This window comes from Balaenoptera physalus, assembly GCF_965194825.1.
Source record: "Balaenoptera physalus genome assembly, chromosome: 5".
NCBI classification, from domain to species: domain Eukaryota; kingdom Metazoa; phylum Chordata; class Mammalia; order Artiodactyla; family Balaenopteridae; genus Balaenoptera; species Balaenoptera physalus.
This window is the reverse complement of record NC_138884.1, coordinates 16141328-16160611: the sequence shown is the minus strand read 5'-3', so window position 1 is coordinate 16160611 and position 19284 is coordinate 16141328. Positions and strand designations below refer to the sequence as shown.

Sequence of the window (19284 nt, the reverse complement as noted above, 5' to 3'; positions counted from 1 at the left end):
TGTGAAGACTGGAATGTGGATGCAATATCTAGAACTGGAACAGATATCTTGCACAGCAAGGTAGAAGCCACATGTTAAAGATGGTAGAGCACAGAAGGAGCTTGGGTCCCTAAGGAGACCAGAGTCACCATATTCATCATAGTCTGCCAATATTTTTGTGAGAGTGAAACAAATTTCTATCTACAAATTTCTATCTTGAGTAAGCAGCTATAATTTGAGATTTCCTGTTACTCATAATTGAACCTAATTTTAACTGAGAATGACTCAGCAGTACTGTTAGAGGAATAGGACTCTATTTTATCTGTTTATTTGTTCTCTTTTCCTAGTGTAAGTGATTTTCCATTAGCATTGCCAATGGAGTTTTTCAAGATAGTAGATTACTACTGAAGGCGAGGGTGGCAACTCAAATTTTCTTGGAATATTTGGTAATCCTATTTCTAGAGCACATGTCCATACAAAGCAACTGATATTATTTAACTGGTGGGAATATTTCAGAACTAATTCACACTCTTATTTGCATACACATACACAATACCTTATTTTGCTTGATTCAATGAAGCAAAATACTTTTTAAATTATAAGTTAATAATTACTCCAGCAGTAAATAAACTAAGATTACTAGCACAGGAAGTTAACTAGGTATCATGTCTCCACCATAGAACTGTAAAATGTTTGAATTAGAAGATATCTTAGTAAACATCTACTTCAACTCATTCTTCTTTTCAGATGAAGATGTTCAGAGCCACGAGGTAAAAATTACAAGATCACAAGATTATTTATAAAGCAGTGGTACAGAAAAGAACCAATTATTATTCTCTAGCACATTTATTGTAACCAGTAAGAACCACTTTATCAGCTTGGAATACTAAATGAATGACATTTCCTTTCTTTCTTTCTTTTTTTTTTTTTTTTTAATTACTGAAGATCCTACTGCCTTTGTTAGTAGGAAGGCCATCAGCCTTCTTTTCAATTGCTATAGAACTTCATGATCATACTCAGCTCTCAGATTTTACTTAGATCTCACTACTGGAAGAAGATTAGAGAACCTGATCAACTCACCCACCAGTTTCACATTTTCACATTTTCTCTCTGACACATGGGTTCTTGATTTTACATATAGCTTTTATATTGTCATAAGGATTTCAGTGATACTTAGTTTATCTAAAAACACTGTAAAATTAGTGACAAATCACATTTGCAAAATTCATATTTTACTTACTAAGGTGTAAGAAAGAATTCCATTTGCATTTATTTAATGCAAGCATAGTTCTTGGACTCCCCCTTAAAAGTAAGATACAAAATAATTTAGATACTGTTTTAAGGCTGACTTTAGGAATCTTTGGAACCTTCTGGGATCTATCTTTTCTAACTTCCCTAAAGGATATCTTTCTAAGAGATTGCTTTACAAAAAAATCTACTTATGCACACAATCCTTTAAGTAGATGGCAGTCATACTTTAATTTAATTCATTATACCACTGCCCACTGCATTGATCTTTTGTCCGTTTCTGTGCAAGTTAACTTATTTTGATATTTTATGTCATGAATCACTATAGGAATTTAATTAAATTGATATATTAACTGTGCTATAATTGCCACTAAAGTATTGTAAATGTCAGGCTACTCTGCTCTCATCTCAGATCATGACTAAATAAGATGCTGCAATTCAGATTCTGTTCTTTATCAAGAGAGGTGTACGAAAAGAAATAATCTATTTTGACCCAAAATCTGGAATTTGAATTTTACCTTTCACATAGAAATGATAAATACTTCCACAGAATATTTGATAAATTACCTATAATTATTTTTTTCAATTTTTTCTAATGTTCCAATGTTTAATGCTCTTCTGTGTTCATGATCTGATCACTGATAAATTGCCTGTCTGTAGTCGTGCTACTCACTTTTTTAGACTCTAATTTATTCAGCACTTTTTTGAACATAAGTTAGTTTCATTTCCATTTTCACTGAGAGTATTTTCAAAATCTGATAATTTAGTTTTAAAAGTTTCATACTACATATTATCAATATAAAATTCCTATGAAAATGAAATATCCCATTTAGCAAATTCATCATCTGAACACACAGGAGCTGTGATTGTACACCTTGAGGTATTTATCAATGTGGCAGCATAGATACTATATGATGGAATTAACTGGCCAGAGTATTTAAGATAAATAAACTTGCATTTAATAATGGAAAGCACTTCACACACTATTGATACATAGACTGAAAAGTAACATGTTACTTTGTATAATAAATATGTTTAAATATTTTGAATGTTTAATATTTTTGTTTATTTAAAGTCATATTAGTTTAAATCAACCACCTATACCAAAGGTCATATTTACTTACCATTATATGCAAAATTAACTTATATTCCTTCCAAAAATAGACGGACTATAAGCAAGCAAGTTGGGCATTAGTAAGTGTTAATTTATTGACATATAAAGCTTTAATTAACACTTTAATATAAAAAACTATTTAATATCCTAAAATTCTATTTAGCAGGTATTTTCTTCCTCACCCTTTAAACAGGCCTTATGAACGTGATGATGTTTCCTCTACCTTAACACCCAAAAGAGTGTAATATACAACATCATAAATAAATATTTGGGAGCAAACTAATTCAATACTAGATTAATGAATAAACACTTAAATAAAATTTTGGATTTAAAGGTCTATAAAATAGTTGATTTCTTAAATGTAGAAATCTATTTTATTAATTATTCTGAAATATTTTGGTTATATTTATATACTTCATAGTTTAGAATAGTGATTTATAGAAAAATCTGAAGATAGTATAGAGAGTTCCTACATAACTCACACCCAATTTCCCCCATTCTAACATCTTCCATTAATATGGTACACAATTAATGAATCAATACTGATCTATTAGTATGTATCTTGGTATCTTACACTAGTATGGTCACAATTAGTGAATCGGTATTGAAACATTATTATTAATTCATGTTCATACTTTATTACTATTCCCTTATTTTTTATCTAATGTCATTTTTCTGTTCCAGGATCCCATCCAGGATACTATGTTACTAGTCATCCTGTCTCTGTATTCACCTCTTGGCTGTTCTCAAACATTCCTTGTTTTGGAGGACCTTGATAGGTTTGAGTAGTACTAACCAGGCATTTTGCATAATGTTCCTCAACAGGAACTTAATGTTTTCCTCATGATCAGACTAGTGTTACAAGTTTTGGGAAGAAGACCACAGAGTTAAAGTGGCATTTCCATCACATTTTATGAAGGGTAAATACTATCCACATGATCAATCATTGTTAATGTTGACCTTAATCACCTGACTTAGGTAGTATTTGTCAGGTTTCTCCACTGTAAAGTTACTATGCTTCCCTATTTTAATTCTGTACTCTTTGAGAGGAAGTCACTATGCATAGCCTACATTTAAGGAATTGGGAGTTATGCTCCACCTACTTGAGGGTAGAGTATCTATAGAAATTATTCAGAATTTTTCTGCATTGAGAATTTGTCTATTCTTGTTTGCATGTTTGTTCAATCATTTATTCAAATCAGAATGGAAGAAAGCTTAATTTAAATTGATAACATCTAGTACCAATGATAACTATTGAAACGGAGGGAATATTCAAAAATCTTTGTCTTAAAAGAGAATATGACTTTCCATATATGATTTTCTAGCATATGGCCTGCCAAGGTGACTCTGGTACTATTACATACTAATGATGGTTAAAATAAAATAGTCTTAGGCACTTCTTTGATTCTCTCTTTGATCTTTGAAAAATGCATCTTTACCAGTAAAGGAAGAAAAAAAAAATCTATTCTCAGTTCCTCTTCAGAACTCTTTGGGAAAAGCCAGATGGAGAAAGGCAGTTTCACTTGAGTCATTTTTCATTTTCTCATTTTCTAACCACATATTCAGTTTTCCTCCCTTTTTTAGTAAAACTATATGTCTTCTTTATTTACTCTTTATTTATGGAGCATGTACCATGTGTTCTGTGCTGAGGATAATGAGCAAGTTTGCTATATTTAGTTCCCACATAACATTGATTACAATTAACTTTGGTTCATTTGTAGTTAAATTAAGGAAAGCAATGATTAGATATAGTCATGACCACTGCACTTTTTTAAACCATGTGGCCATTAGGAAACACTTCACGTTCCTCATTTCTTTATACAATTAAGTGAGGTACCCTGGTTCAAATACTACGCATCTTCCAAGACACCTTAGAAATATTAGTTCAAGACCCTAGAAGGCCATGGAAATCATAACTGGCCAATCACAGGATGAAAATCAAGAGAATTTTCTTGATATAAAAACAAACACCCTAAAATTAAGAAAATGGTAATAGGAACATACATATCAATAATTACCTTAAATGTAAATGGATTAAATGCTCCCACCAAAAGACACAGACTAGATGAATGGATAAAAAAGCAAGCCCCTTATATATGTTGTCTACAAGAGACCCACTTCAGACCCATGGACACATACAGACTGAAAGTGAGGGGATGGAAAAATATATTCCATGTAAATGGAAATCAAAAGAAAGCTGGAGTAGCAATACTCATATCAGAAAAAATAGACTTTAAAATAAAGACTGTCACAAGAGATAAGGAAGGACACTATGTAATGATCAAGGGATCATTCCAAGAAGATATAACAGTTTTAAATATTTATGCACCCAAAATAGGAGCACCTCAATACATAAGGCAAATGTTAACAGCCATAAAAGGGGAAATCTATAGTAACACAATAATAGTGGGGGACTTTAACACTCCACTTACACCAATGGATAGGTCATCCAGACAGAAAATTAATAAGGAAACACTAGCCTTAAATGATACATTAGACCAGATAGACTTAATTGATATTTATAGGACATTCCATCCATAAGTAGCAGAGTACACATTCTTCTCAAGTGCACACGTAACATTCTCCAGGATAGATCACATCTTGGGTCACAAATCAAGCCTCAATACATTTAAGAAAATTTAAATCATATCAAACATCCTTTCTGACCACAATGCTATGAGGTTAGACATGAATTACAGGGGACATCCCTGGAAGGTCAGTGGTTAAGAGTTCACCTTCCAATGCAGGGGGTGTAGGTTTGATCCCTGGTCAGGGAGATAAGATGCCTGCCACGGAGTGAAAAAAAAAAAAAAAAAACATAAAACAGAAGCAGTATTGTAACAAATTCGATAAAGACTTTAAAAATTGTCCACATTTTAAAAAAATCTTAAAAATATGTATATCACTCATCCTTTAAAAGTAAATAAAAAAGAAATCAATTACAGGAAAACAACTGTAAAAAATACAAACACATGGAGGCCAAATGATATGCTACTAAATAACCAAGGGATCACTGAAGAAATCAAAGAGGAAATTAAAAAATACCTAGAAACAACTGACAATGAAAACACAACAAGCCAAAACCTATGGGATGCAGCAAAAGCAGTTCTAAGAGGGAAGTTTATAGCAATAAAATCCTAACTCAAGAAACAAGAAAAATCTCAAATAAACAACCTAACCTTACACCTAAAGCAACTAGAGAAAGAACAAACAAAACCCAAAGGTAGTAGAATGAAAGAAATCATAAAGATCAAAGCAGAAATAAATGAAATAGAAATGAAAAAAACAATAGCACAGATCAATAAAACTAAAAGCTTGCTCTTTGAGAAGATAAACAAAATTGATAAAACTTTAGACAGACTCATCAAGAAAAAAAGGGAGAGGACTCAAATCAATAGAATTAGAAATGAAAAAGGAGAAGTAACAACTGACACTGCAGAGATACAAAGGATCATGAGAGATTACTACAAGCAACTATATGCCAATAAAATGGACAACCTGGAACACATGGACAAATTTGTAGAAAAGTACAACCTTCCAAGACTGAACCAGGAGAAATAGAAAAAATGAACAGATCAATCACAAGAAATGAAATTGAGACTGTGATTAAAAATCTTCCAACAAACAAAAGCCCAGGACCAGATGGCTTCACAAGCGAATTCTATCAAACATTTAGAGAAGAGCTAACACCTATCCTTCTCAAACTCTTCCAAAAAATTACAAAGGGAGGAACACTCCCAAACTCATTCTACATGGCCACCATCAAACTGATGCCCAAACCTGACAAAGATATCACAAAAAAGTAAATTATAGGCCAATATCACTGATGAAGATAGACACAAAAATCCTCAACAAAACACTAGCAAACTGAATCCAACAACACATTAAAAAGATCATACGCCATGATCAGTTGGGATTTATCCCAGGGATGCAAGGATTCTTCAATATATGCAAATTAACCAATGTGATACGACATATTAACAAACTGAAGGAGAAAAACCATATGATCATCTCAATAGATGTAGAAAAAGGTTTCGACAAAATTCAACACCAACGGAGAGACCTTCAAGATGGCGGAGGATTAAGATGTGGTGACCACCTTCCTCCCCACAAATACATCAGAAATACATCTACATGTGGAACAACTCCTACAGAACACCTACTGAACGCTGGCAGAAGACCTCAGACTTCCCAAAAGGCAAGAAACTCCCCACGTACCTGGGTAGGGCAAAAGAAAAAAGAAAAAACAGAGACCAAAGAATAGGGACAGGGCCTACACCTCTGGGAGGGAGCTGTGAAGGAGGAAAGGTTTCCACACACTAGGAAGCCCCTTCACTGGCAGAGACGGGGGGTGGCGAGGGGGAAGCTGTGGAGCCATGGAGGAGAGCACAGCAACAGGGGTGCAGAACGCAAAGTGGAGAAATTCCTGCAGAGAGGATCACTGCCGACCAGCACTCCCCAACCTGAGAGGCTTGTCTGCTAACCCGCCTGAATGGGTGGGGGCTGGGAGCTGATGCTCAGGCTTCAGAGGTCAGATCCCAGGGAGAGGACTGGGGTTGGCTGTGTGAACACAGCCTGAAGGGGGCTAGTGCACCACAGCTAGCCAGGAGGGAGTCCTGGAAAATGTCTGGAACTGCCTAAGAGGCAAGAGACCATTGTTTCCAGGTGCGCGAGGAGAGGGGATTCAGAGAACCACCTAAACGAGCTTCAGAGATGGACGCGAGCCACGGCTATCAGGGTGGATGCCAGAAACGGGTACGAAATGCTCAGGCTGCTGTTGCACCCACCAAGAAGCCTGTGTGCAAGCACAGGTCACTATCCACACCTCCCTTCCCAGGAGCCTGTACAGCCCACCACTGCCAGGGTTCCATGATCCAGGGACAACTTCCCTGGGAGAACATATGGCGTACCTCAGGCTGTTGCAACATCACACCAGCCTCTGCCGCCGCAGGCTCGCCCCGCATTCCATAACCCTCCCTCCCTCAGGCCTGAGTGAGTCAGAGCTCCCTAATCAGCTGCTCCTTCAACCCCGTCCTGTCTGAGCGAGGAACAGATGCCCTCAGGTGACCTACATGCAGAGGCGGGGCCAAATCCAAAGCTGAACCCCAGGAGCTGTGCAAACAAAGAAGAGAAAGGGAAATCTCTCCAAGCAGCCTCAGGAGTAGTGGATTAAATTTCCACAATCAACTGAATGTACCCTGCATCTGTGGAATACCTGAATAGACAACGAACCATCCCAAAACTGAGGCAGTGGATTTTGGGAGCAACTGTAGACTTGGGGTTTGTTTTCTGCATCTAATTTGTTTCTGGTTTTATGTTTATCTTAGTTTAGTATTTAGAGTTTATTATCATTGGTAGATTTGTTTACTGATGTGGTTGCGCTCTTCTTCTTTTTTTTATATACAGATATATATATATTATTCCTTTTTCTCTTTTTGTGAGTGTGTATGTGTATGCATCTTTGTGTGATTTTGTCTGTACAGCTTTGCTTTTCCAATTTGTCCTAGGGTTCTGTCTGTCCATTTGTTTTTTGTTTGTTTGTTTAGTGTAGTTTTAGCACTTGTTATCATTGGTGAATTTGTTTTTTGGTTTGCTTGTTCTCTTCTTTCTTTCCTTTTTTTAAATTACTTTTTAATTTTTTTATTTTTAATAACTTTTAAAAATTTTTAGTAGCTTTCTTTTCCTTTCTTTCTTTCCTTTCTTTCTTTCATTTTTCTTTCTTTCTTTCTTTCTTTCCTCTTTCCTCCCTCCCTCCCTTGCTCCTTCCTTTCTTCCTTCCTTCCTCCCTCCCTCCCTCCCTCCCTCCCTCCCTCCCTCCCTCCCTCTCTCTCTCTCTCTCTTTCTCTCTTTCTCTCTTTCTCTCTTTCTCTCTTTCTCTCTTTCTCTCTTTCTCTCTTTCTTTCTTTCTCCCTTTTCTTCTGAGCCGTGTGGTTGACAGGATCTTGGTGCTCCGGCCGGGTGTCACACCTGGGCTTCTGAGGCAGCAGAGCCGAGTTCAGGACACTGGTCCACCAGAGACCTCCCGGCTCCACATAATATAAAACAGGAAAAGATCTCCCAGAGATCTGCATCTCAACTCTAAGACCCAGCTCCACGCAATGACCAGCAAGCTCCAGTGCTGGACACCCTATGCCAAACAACTAGCAAGATAGGAACACAACCCCACCCACTAGCAGAGAGCCTGCCTAAAATCAAAACAAGGTCACAGACACCCCAAACCCCACCATCGGACACAGTCCTGCCCACCAGAAAGACAAGAGCCAACCTAAACACCAGAACACAGGCACCAGTCTCCTCCACCAGGAAACCTACACAACACACTGAACCACCTTCAGCCACTGGGGGCAGACACCAAAAACAATGGGAACTAAGAACCTGTAACCTGCGAAAAGGAGACCCCAAAAACAGTAAGTTAACCAAAATGAGAAGACAGAGAAACACACAGCAGATTAAGGAGCAAGGTAAAACCCCACCAGACCAAACAAATGAAGAGGAAATAGGCAGCCTACCTGAGAAAGAACTCAGAGTAATGATAGTAAGGATGATCCAAAATCTAGGAAATAGAATGGAGAAAATACAAGAAACGTTTAACAAGGACCTAGAAGGACTAAAGAGCAAACAAACTATGATGAACAACACAATAAATGAAATTAAAAATTCTCCGGAAGGAATCAATAGCAGAACAACTGAGGCAGAACAGAAAAGTGACCTGGAAGATAAAATTGTGGGAATAACTACTGCAGAGAGGAATAAAGAAAAAAGAATGAAAATAATTGAAGACAGTCTAAGAGACCTCTGAGACAACATTAAACCCACCAACATTCGAATTACAGGGATCCCAGAAGAAGAAGAAAAAAAGAAAGGGACTGAGAAAATATTTGAAGACATTATAGTTCAAAACTTCCCTAATAGGGGAAAGGAAATAGTCAATCAAGTCCATGAAGGGCAGAGAGTCCCATACAGGATAAATCCAAGTAGAAAAAGGCTAAGACACATTAATCAAACTATCAAAAATGAAATACAAATAAAAAATATTAAACGCAGCAAGCGAAAAACAACAAATAATATACAAGGGTATCCCCATAAGGTTAACAGCTGATCTTTCAGCAGAAACTCTGCAAACCAAAAGGGAGTGGCAGGACATATTTAAAGTGATGAAAGGGAAAAACCTACAATGAATATTACTCTACCCAGCAAGGATTTCATTCAGATTGGACAGAGAAATTAAAACCTTTTCAGACAAGCAAAAGCTAAGAGAATTCAGCACCACCAAATCAGCTTTACAACAAATGCTAGGCAGGAAACACAAGAGAAGGAAAAGACCTACAATAACAAACCCAAAACAATTAAGAAAATGGTAATAGGAACATACATATCGATAATTACCTTAAATGTAAATGGATTACATGCTCCAACCAAAAGACATAGACTGGCTGAATGGACACAAAAACAAGACCCATATATATGCTGTCTACAAGAGACCCACTTCAGACCTAGGGACACATACAGACTGAAAGTGAGGGGATGGAAAAAGATATTCCATGCAAATGGAAATCAAAAGAAAACTGGAGTAGCAATTCTCATATCAGACAAAATAGACTTTAAAATAAATACGATTACAAGAGATAAAGAAGGACACTACATAATGATCAAGAGATCAATCCAAGAAAAATATATAAAAATGCTAAATATTTATGTACCCAACATAGGAGCACCACAATACATAAGGCAAATGTTAACAACCATAAAAGGGGAAATCAACAGTAACACAATAATAGTAGGGCAGTTTAACATGCCAATTTCACCAATGGACAGATCAACCAAAATGAAAATAAATAAGGAAACACAAGCTTTAAATGATACATTACACAAGATGGACTTAAAATTGATATTTATAGGACATTCCATCCAAAAACAACAGAATATACTTTCTTCTCAAGTGCTCACGGAATATTCTCCAGGATAGATCATATCTTGGGTCACAAATCAAGCCTTGGTAAAATTAAGAAAGTTGGAATCATATCAAATATCTTTTCTGACCACGCTATGAGACTAGATATCAATTACAGGAAGAAATCTGTAAAAAATACAAACACATGGAGGCTAAACAATACACTACCAAATAACCCAGAGATCACTGAAGAAATCAACAGGAAATCAAAAAATAACTAGAAACAAATGACAACGAAAACACGACGACCCAAAACCTATGGGATGCAGCAGAAGCAGTTCTAAGAGGGAATATTAGAGCAATACAATCCTACCTCAAGAAACAAGAAAAATCTCAAATAAACAACCTAACCTTACACCTAAAGCAACTAGAGAAAGAGGGACAAACAAAACCCTAAGTTAGAAGAATGAAAGAAATCCTAAAGATCAGAGCAGAAATAAATGAAATAGAAATGAAGAAAACAATAGCAAAGATCAATAAAACTAAAAACTGGTTCTCTGAGAAGATAAACAAAATTGATAAACCATTAGCCAGACTCATCACCAAAAGAAGGGAGAAGACTCAATTCAATAGAATTAGAAATGAAAAAGAAGTAACAACTGACACTGTAGAAATACAAAGGATCCTGAGAGATTACTACAAGCAACTATATGCCAATATAATGGACAACCTGGAAGAAATGGACAAATTCTTAGAGAAGAACAACCTTCTGAGACTGAACCAGGAAGAAATAGAAAATATAAGCAGACCAATCACAAAAAAATGAAATTGAGACTGTGATTAAAAATATTCCAACAAACAAGAGCCCAGGACCAGATAGCTTCACAGGTGACTTCTATCAAACACTTAGAGAAGAGCTAACACATATCCTACTCAAACTCTTCCACAATATAGCTGAGGGAGGACCACTCCCAAACTCATTCTATGAGGCCACCATCACCCTGATACCAAAACCAGACGAAGATGTCACAAAGAAAGAAAAACTATAGGCCAATATCACTGATGAACACAGATGCAAAAATCCTCCAAAAAATACTAGCAAACAGAATCCAACAGCACATGAAAAGGATCATACACCATCATCAAGTGGGGTTTATCCCAGGAACGCAAGGATTCTTCAATATATGCAAATCAGTCAATGTGATAAACCATATTAACAAACTGAAGGAGAAAAACCATATGATCATCTCAATAAATGCAGAGAAAGCTTTCAACGAAATTCAACACCCATTTATGATAAAAACCCTCCAAAAAGTAAGCAAAGAGGGAACTTATCTCAACATAATAAAGGTCATATATGACAAACCCACAGCCAACATCGTTCTCAATGGTGAAAAACTGAAACCATTTCCACTAAGATCAGGAACAAGACACGGTTGTCCACTCTCACCACTATTATTCAACATAGTTTTGGAAGTTTTAGCCACAGCAGTCGAGAAGAAAAAGCAATAAAAGGAATCCAAATAGGAAAAGAAGAAGTAAAGCTGTCACTCTTTGCAGATGACATGATACTATACATAGAGAATCCTAAAGATATTACCAGAAAACTACTAGAGCTAATCAATGAATCTGGTAAAGTAGCAAGATACAAAATTAATGCACAGAAATCGCTTGCATTCCTATACACTAATGATGACAAATCTGAAAGAGAAATTAAGGAAACCCTCCCATTTACCATTGCAACAAAAAGAATAAAATATCTAGGAATAAACCTACCTAAGGAGACAAAAGACCTGTATGCAGAAAACTATAAGACACTGATGAAAGTTGACTTTCTATCTACAATCGACAGATTCAGTGCAATCCCTATCAAACTACCAATGGCATTTTCACAGAACTACAACAAAAAATTTCACCATTTGTATGGAAACACAAAAGACCCTGAATAGCCAAAGCAATCTTGAGAAAGAAAAACGGAGCTGGAGGAATCAGGCTCCCTGACTTCAGCCTATACTACAAAGGTACAGTCATCAAGACAGTATGGTACTGGCACAAAAACAGAAATATAGATCAATGGAACAGGATAGAAAGCCCACAGATAAACCCACACACATATGGTCACCTTATCTTTGATAAAGGAGGCAAGAATATACAGTGGAGAAAAGACAGCCTCTTCAATAAGTGGTGCTGGGGAAACTGGACAGCTACATGTAAAAGAATGAAATTAGAACACTCCCTAACACCATACACAAAAATAAACTCAAAATGGATTAAAGACCTAAATGTAAGGCCAGACACTATAAAACTCTGAGAGGAAAACATAGGAAGAACACTCTTTGACAAAAATTGCAGCAAGATCTTTTTTGACCCACCTCCTAGAGTAATGAGAATAAAAACAAAAATAAACGAATGGGACCAAATGAAACTTAAAAGCTTTTGCATATCAAAGGAAACCATAAACAAGATGAAAAGACAACCCTCAGAATGGGAGAAAATATTTGCAAACGAAGCAACTGACAAAGGATTAATCTCCAAAATATACAAACAGCTCATGTAGCTCAATATCAAAAAAACAAACAACCCCATCCAAAAATGGGCAGACGACCTAAATAGACATTTCTCCAAAGAAGACATACAGATGGCCAACAAACACATGAAAAGATGCTCAACATCGCTAATTATTAGACAAATGCAAGTCAAAACCACAATGCGGTATCACCACACACTGGTCAGAATGGCCATCATCAAAAAATCTACAAATAATAAATGCTGGCGAGGGTGTGGAGAAAATGGAACCCTCATGCATTTTTGGTGGGAATATAAATTGATACAGCCACTGTGTAGAACAGTATGGAGATTCCTTTAAAAACTAAAATAGAACTACTATATGACACAGCAATCCCACTACTGGGTATATACCCAGAGAACACCATAATTCAAAAAGCCACATGCACCCCAATGTTCACTGTAGCACTATTTACAATAGACAGGACACGGAAGCAAACCAAATGTCCATCAACAGAGGAATGGATAAAGATGTGGTACATATATACAGTGGAATATTAGCCATCAAAAGGAATGAAATGGGTAATTTTTAGAGACATGGGTGGACCTAGAGACCATCATACAGAGTGAAATAAGTCAGAAAGAGAAAAACGAATATCATATATTAACACACATATGTGGAATCTGAAAAAAATTTGTATAGACGATCTTATTTACAAGGCAGAAATAGAGACACAGACGTAGATAACAAACGTATGGATACCAAGGGGGAAAGGCAGGTGGGATGAATTGGGAGATGTGGATTCACATATATCCACTGTTGATACTATGTATAAAATAGATAACTAATGAGAACTTACTGTATAGTACAGGGAACTCTACTCAATGCTCTGTGGTGACCTAAATGAGAAGGAAATCCAAAAAAGAGGGTATATATGTGTACACATAGCCAATTCACTCTGCTGTACAGTATAAACTAATACAATATTGTAAAGCAACTATACTCGAATTTTAAAAAAAAGTGAATTTTCTTGGTGAGGCACAGATATTCCAATACTGTGCAAGTGTAAGAGAGTGGTATTGACCCCAACTTCTGTATTATTTGCACATATAAAAGATTAACATATATATATATAATGGAAAGATAATGCAACATTCTGATTAGCTTGTACCATGTATATATTTGCCACCCTCAAGAAAAATGGAAACCATAACTGTGATTGCACATGTTTACTATCAGAGACCTCATTTTTTTATATAGCAATTCAATTAAAATTTTCTATACATTAAAAAACAACTTCTTTTAAAAAATGAATTAAGAGGCTGCTGAATCCTGGCCAAAAAACTGCTTTTACATTAAGAATTAATGTTCACTACTATTTAACTGTGTTTACAAAACCATGCTGTGACATACGGTCATTAATGTCAACTTACACTTCCAAGAATCCTCATCCAAAGTGGTTATTAAAATGAAAAAATGCAGTGAATTTTGCCTACCCTTTGAAAGCAGCCCTTTTGCCCCTTTCCGGTTTGCCCATTTCTGTCCCCCTCTGACCTTGAAAGAACCCAATTACAGAAATGAGATCACTAGGCAGTTTAAATAATAACTCTTTGACTTATAGTCTCCTGCATGCACACCATGCCTTGCTTAACCTGGTGATTCTTTTCCTAGATAAAATAAATAAGAGTGATAATTAAGTAGTTAAAGAATGGCTAAGCTCTCTACCTGCCACAGCCCCCTTAGTAATCCTGCAGGCAGATCATGCAGGCAAGATAACCTCTGAAGACGGAGCCAGCCAGCCCGCACGCAATGGAGAATGATGCAGACCCCAACCTCCTACCTCAGTGGTTCACTGATCTTCTCCCCCTCCCCCATTTTTCCCTTTAAAAACTGTCATGGCTGAGTAGAATCTTTGGAGTTGGTCTTGGGACATGATTCTACCTTCTCCCCCAGATGGCTGGCTTTTCTGATTAAAGCATCTTTCCTTTCTATCGACACTTCCCTCTTGAATTAGTGGCTTTTGATCAGTGAGCAGCCAAACCCGAGTTCAGTAACAACTTCAGTGCAGTGAACTTTGCCTACACTTCAGTGTTCAAAAACTAGTCATCAACCATTGGGTGGACCAATCTACAGCAAATTGAAAGAACAGAGAAAACTTTAAATGTAATAAAACTCCAGAAATATACCACTTGAGCAAAATATTTGTGAATCAAAATTTTCTTCACTGTATGTGTTGAAGCCCAAATTATTGCTTCCTAAAATACTACTGTAGATGAATATACTGTTCAGAACTGTTTTCTCCCAGGGTCATATGGTAGCTCTATTTGTAGTTTTTTAAGGAACATCCATATTGTTCTCCATAGTGGCTGCACCAATTTACATTCCCACCTACAGTGTAGGAGGGTTCCCTTCTCTCCACACCCTCTCCAGCACTTATTGTTTGTGGATTTTTTGATGATAGCCATTTTGACTAGTGTGAGGTGATATCTCATTGTGGTTTTGATTTGCATTTCTCTAGTCATTAGCAAAGTTGAACATCTTTTTGTGTGCCTCTTGGCCATCTGTATGTCTTCCTTGGAAAAATGTCTATTTAGGTCTTCTGCCCATTTTTGGATTGGGTTGTTTGTTTTGATGATATTAAGCCACATGAGCTGTTTGTAGATTTTGGAGACTAATCCCTTGTTGGTCACATCATTTGCAAATATTTTCTCCCATTCTATGGTTTGTCTTTTTGTTTTATGGTTTTCTTTGCTGTGCAAAAGCTTTTGAGTTTAATTAGGCCCCATTTGTTTATTTTTGTTTTTATTTCCATTACTCTGGGATACAGATCAGAAAAGATATTGCTGCGATTTATGTCAAAGAGTGTTCTGCTTATGTATTCCTCTAGGAGTTTTATAGTGTCTGGTCTCACATTTAGGTCTTTAATCCATTTTCATCTTATTTTTGTGTATGGTGTTAAAGAATGATCTAATTTCATTTTTTTTTACATGTAACTGTCCACTTTTCCCAGCACCATTTGTTGAAGAGATTGGCTTTCCACCATTGTATAGTCTTGCTTCCTTTGTCATAGATTAATTGACCATAGGTGCATGGGTTTATTTCTGGGGTTTCTATCCTGTTCCATTGATCTATAGTTCTATTTTTGTGCCAATACCACACTGTTTTGATGACTACAGCTTTGTAGTATAGTCTGAAGTCAGGGAGCCCAATTCTTCCAGCTCCATTTTTCTTTCTCAAGATTGCTTTGGCTATTCGGGGTCTTTTGTGTTTCCATACAACCATATGACCCTGCAATCCCACTCCTGGCATATATCCAGAGAAAAACATGGTTCGAAAGGATACATGCACCCCAATGTTCATTGCAGCACTGTTTACAATAGCCAAAACATGGAAGCAACCTAAATGTCCATTGACAGAGGAATGGATAAAGAAGATGTACATGTATACAATGGAATATTACTCAGCCATAAAAAAATAATGAAATAATGCCATCTGCAGCAACATGGGTGGACTTAGAGATTGTCATACTGAGTGAAGTAAGTCAGACAGAGAAAGAGAAATATCGTATGATATCACTTTTGTGTGGAATCTAAAAAGAAATCATACAAATGAATGTATTTACAAAACAGAAATGGACTCAGACTTAGAGAATGAACTTATAGTTACTGGGGGGGAAGGGTGGAGAGAAGGGATGGTTAGGGAGTTTGGGATTGACATGTACACACTGCCGTATTTAAAAAGGATAACCAACAAGGACCTACTGTATAGCACAGGGAACTCTGCTCAATGTTATGTGGCAGCCTGGGTGAGAGGGGAGTCTGGGGGAGAAAGGATACATGTATATGTATGGCTGAGTCACTTTGCTGTGCACCTGAAACTATCACAACATTGTTAATCGGCTATACTCCAATCTAAAATAAAAAGTTAAAAAAAAAAGAACCATTTTCTCCCAATTTTACTATATTTGATCATCTTTGAAACCCTGTGTGATTCAAACATGTGTCTCTTTTAATTGTAGTACCAAGGTCTCTGTGTATCACTTTCTTCTGAAAAATACTTTGTTAGGAACTTAGGTAAATAAAATACAAAAACATTACTAAAAACATTTGATATTTGAAGAATTAGGCTGAATTGCATAGAATATAAAATGGGGAAGGAAAAACTGTACCTAATATCCATGTAATCATTGAGAAACAACTGTGGGTGGATACAAAAATCATAGTTTCTTGTTTCTACTACCAAGCTCTGTAACTAAATAATGATATATTTCCTTTTACAGTAGTGTGTTTTTAAAGATGAATGAGGTGACAATAACAAATATTTACGTAGCCTCAAGCTATCTATGTTTAAATAAAGCTTTCCTAAATACACATACTTATGTTTTGCAAGCATGCACATAGGTTAATTTAGAAAAGAAAAAGCAGACTTGAATCAAAATATGATTAACTAAAAATGTAATATCTGTCTATCTATCTACCTAAATGCTGATAGTCATTTCATCTTACAGCTTCTATATAGTGTTTCCCTAATTATAGCTGCAAAGAGATAATTTACTCAGCAAACAAAGACTATATAATTCTCTGGGACAGAATAGAGTCAGCAGGTTGACGTCTGTGAATTATGCAAATAAAGGACTAGAAAACAACCAGGTCCTAATAGGCAACTCCTATTCAGATGGAAAAGGGGAGTGGGGGAAAGACTCTTCTCAGATAATTATTAAAGTTGGGAGGGCACTTATTCCCAGGGTGCATCTCAGGGAGGACTAGTTTGTTTTGGCTTGCCTCCTCAAGTGGAAATTTAAGTGTGAATTAAAAACTGCCATGCTGAGTTTGAGAAGCAGCTCTTTCTCTTTGCCAAAGAACAACATTGGATAGAGGGCAACATGTCATTGATTTTGAAGCTCCAATGCATGTTTTATACCCTTATGGTGAATAGTAAGTAGTTTAAAGCTGTTGTTTAGGATAGAAACTGTGAATAATGTTAATAAATAGAGTGTTTGCACTGCTGCTCCTTTAACTTGACAGAATGTTGCCACCTGCTCCTTAATGTTTTCGATGAACATGAAAATAAAGTCCTTATTAAGGAATAAAAAGAGCAAATTTATCCTCTAAGGAAACATTGACACATATGTAAAGCTTATTGTGCATATGACGAATTTCTTTCTAAATTAGCTAATATATGTAAGGTTCATAGAATTTTAGAGATTTGAAAGGTTTCATGCTAATAAAATCGTTATGGCAAGTGCTATGTTTCATACTAAAATTTGACAAAATAAAATGCAATAGGGTTATTAGAAAACAGGGTAGTTCAAAGTGAATAAGTAGTCTGGATAATAAGGAGAGGTAAGCCACACTCTTAGCAGCACATGCCTACACAAAATATGCAGTAAACTCAATTTACAGACCAGGTGACATTTAAATTTTCCACTGATGACCTGTATAATGCAATAAGAGCAATGCTTAGTGAGTTCCTGGAATCACTGAATAAAAATCATGACTAAACTTTTGGAATGACAGATTCAAAATCTAAATGACATGTGTGAAAGGTAAGAAATAAACAATGTGGTTTTTTTTGGTAAAGGTTTGTGAGAAAAATCAAGCTTTCAACATAGGACAGGAGGGAAAGAGAAGAAGCAGAAGAGAAGGGAAAATATAAGTACCATTTGGAGCACTTAATAGGTGTCAAGCAATAAACATTTTATGATGTTATTTCCAATCCTCACAACAGCACTACAAAGCAAGTGTGTGATACTCCCCTTTTCTACAGAGTAGTAAAGAACGACTGAGAAAGGAACATAACTCACCCAAGACGACACAGCCAGAAATGACAAGAGTCAACCTCAGTTGGGTCTGACCTCAGGTATATTTGAGAGTTTAGTTAACTCTGCTAAGAATTCAGTTCTTTTTCCTCAGTTAGCCTAATTCACTGAATAAATAATCATTCAGTGTCAAAATAGTGAAACTGTGTTTCTACTCTCTTTAGATCTGTCAGAATTTGTTTTTTGATTTTTTTTTTTTGTAGAGCCCTTGGTTCAAATCTCAACAATTCAGAAAGATATAGCAAAATACATAAAGGATCAAGAAGAATATCAAAAGATAATGTGAAGACTGGCAAAGGATTTTTGAAGATAAATTTAAATCACCAAAAAATGTCACTTCCACAAGAACTCGCTGAGTTCATAACGTATTGATACTTTCATAGTGGTAGTAAACTCTGATGATTTGGTTCCAAATTTTGTGATATTCCACATGATTTCTACAGCCTTACGTGTAAAGGAAGCTGTAGGATTTTACACGGTATCAGTGAAAGAAAAAGCTCTCCAGTTCCTGGAACCCAGATCGCCTCAAGGAAGTAATGAGCTGCGCACTCGGCAGCACTGCAGCCCACATGGATGGTGATGGAAAAATTCTCTGGGTACTACTGGAAAGGTACTCTAAGTCTCTAATGGAAGCAAATTATATATTTTCTAAAGTGACAGTATCGCTCTAGCAATTTGCAAATAAAGTGTTCCGGTGAAATCTAATAGCTCAAACTCACTAGAACCAT

The 19284-nt window shown here is 36.2% G+C and overlaps 1 long non-coding RNA gene and 1 pseudogene across 2 annotated transcripts in view; one reads left to right on the top strand and one right to left on the bottom strand.

Annotated features, from left to right (window-relative positions):
• The window catches only part of LOC309660829, a 1143314-nt gene that overhangs the window by 265869 nt on the left and 858161 nt on the right, over positions 1 to 19284 (top strand). The gene's annotated exons all lie outside the window — the stretch shown is intronic.
• The window catches only part of LOC309661449 (transmembrane protein 135 pseudogene), a 46601-nt pseudogene that overhangs the window by 20400 nt on the left and 6917 nt on the right, over positions 1 to 19284 (bottom strand). The gene's annotated exons all lie outside the window — the stretch shown is intronic.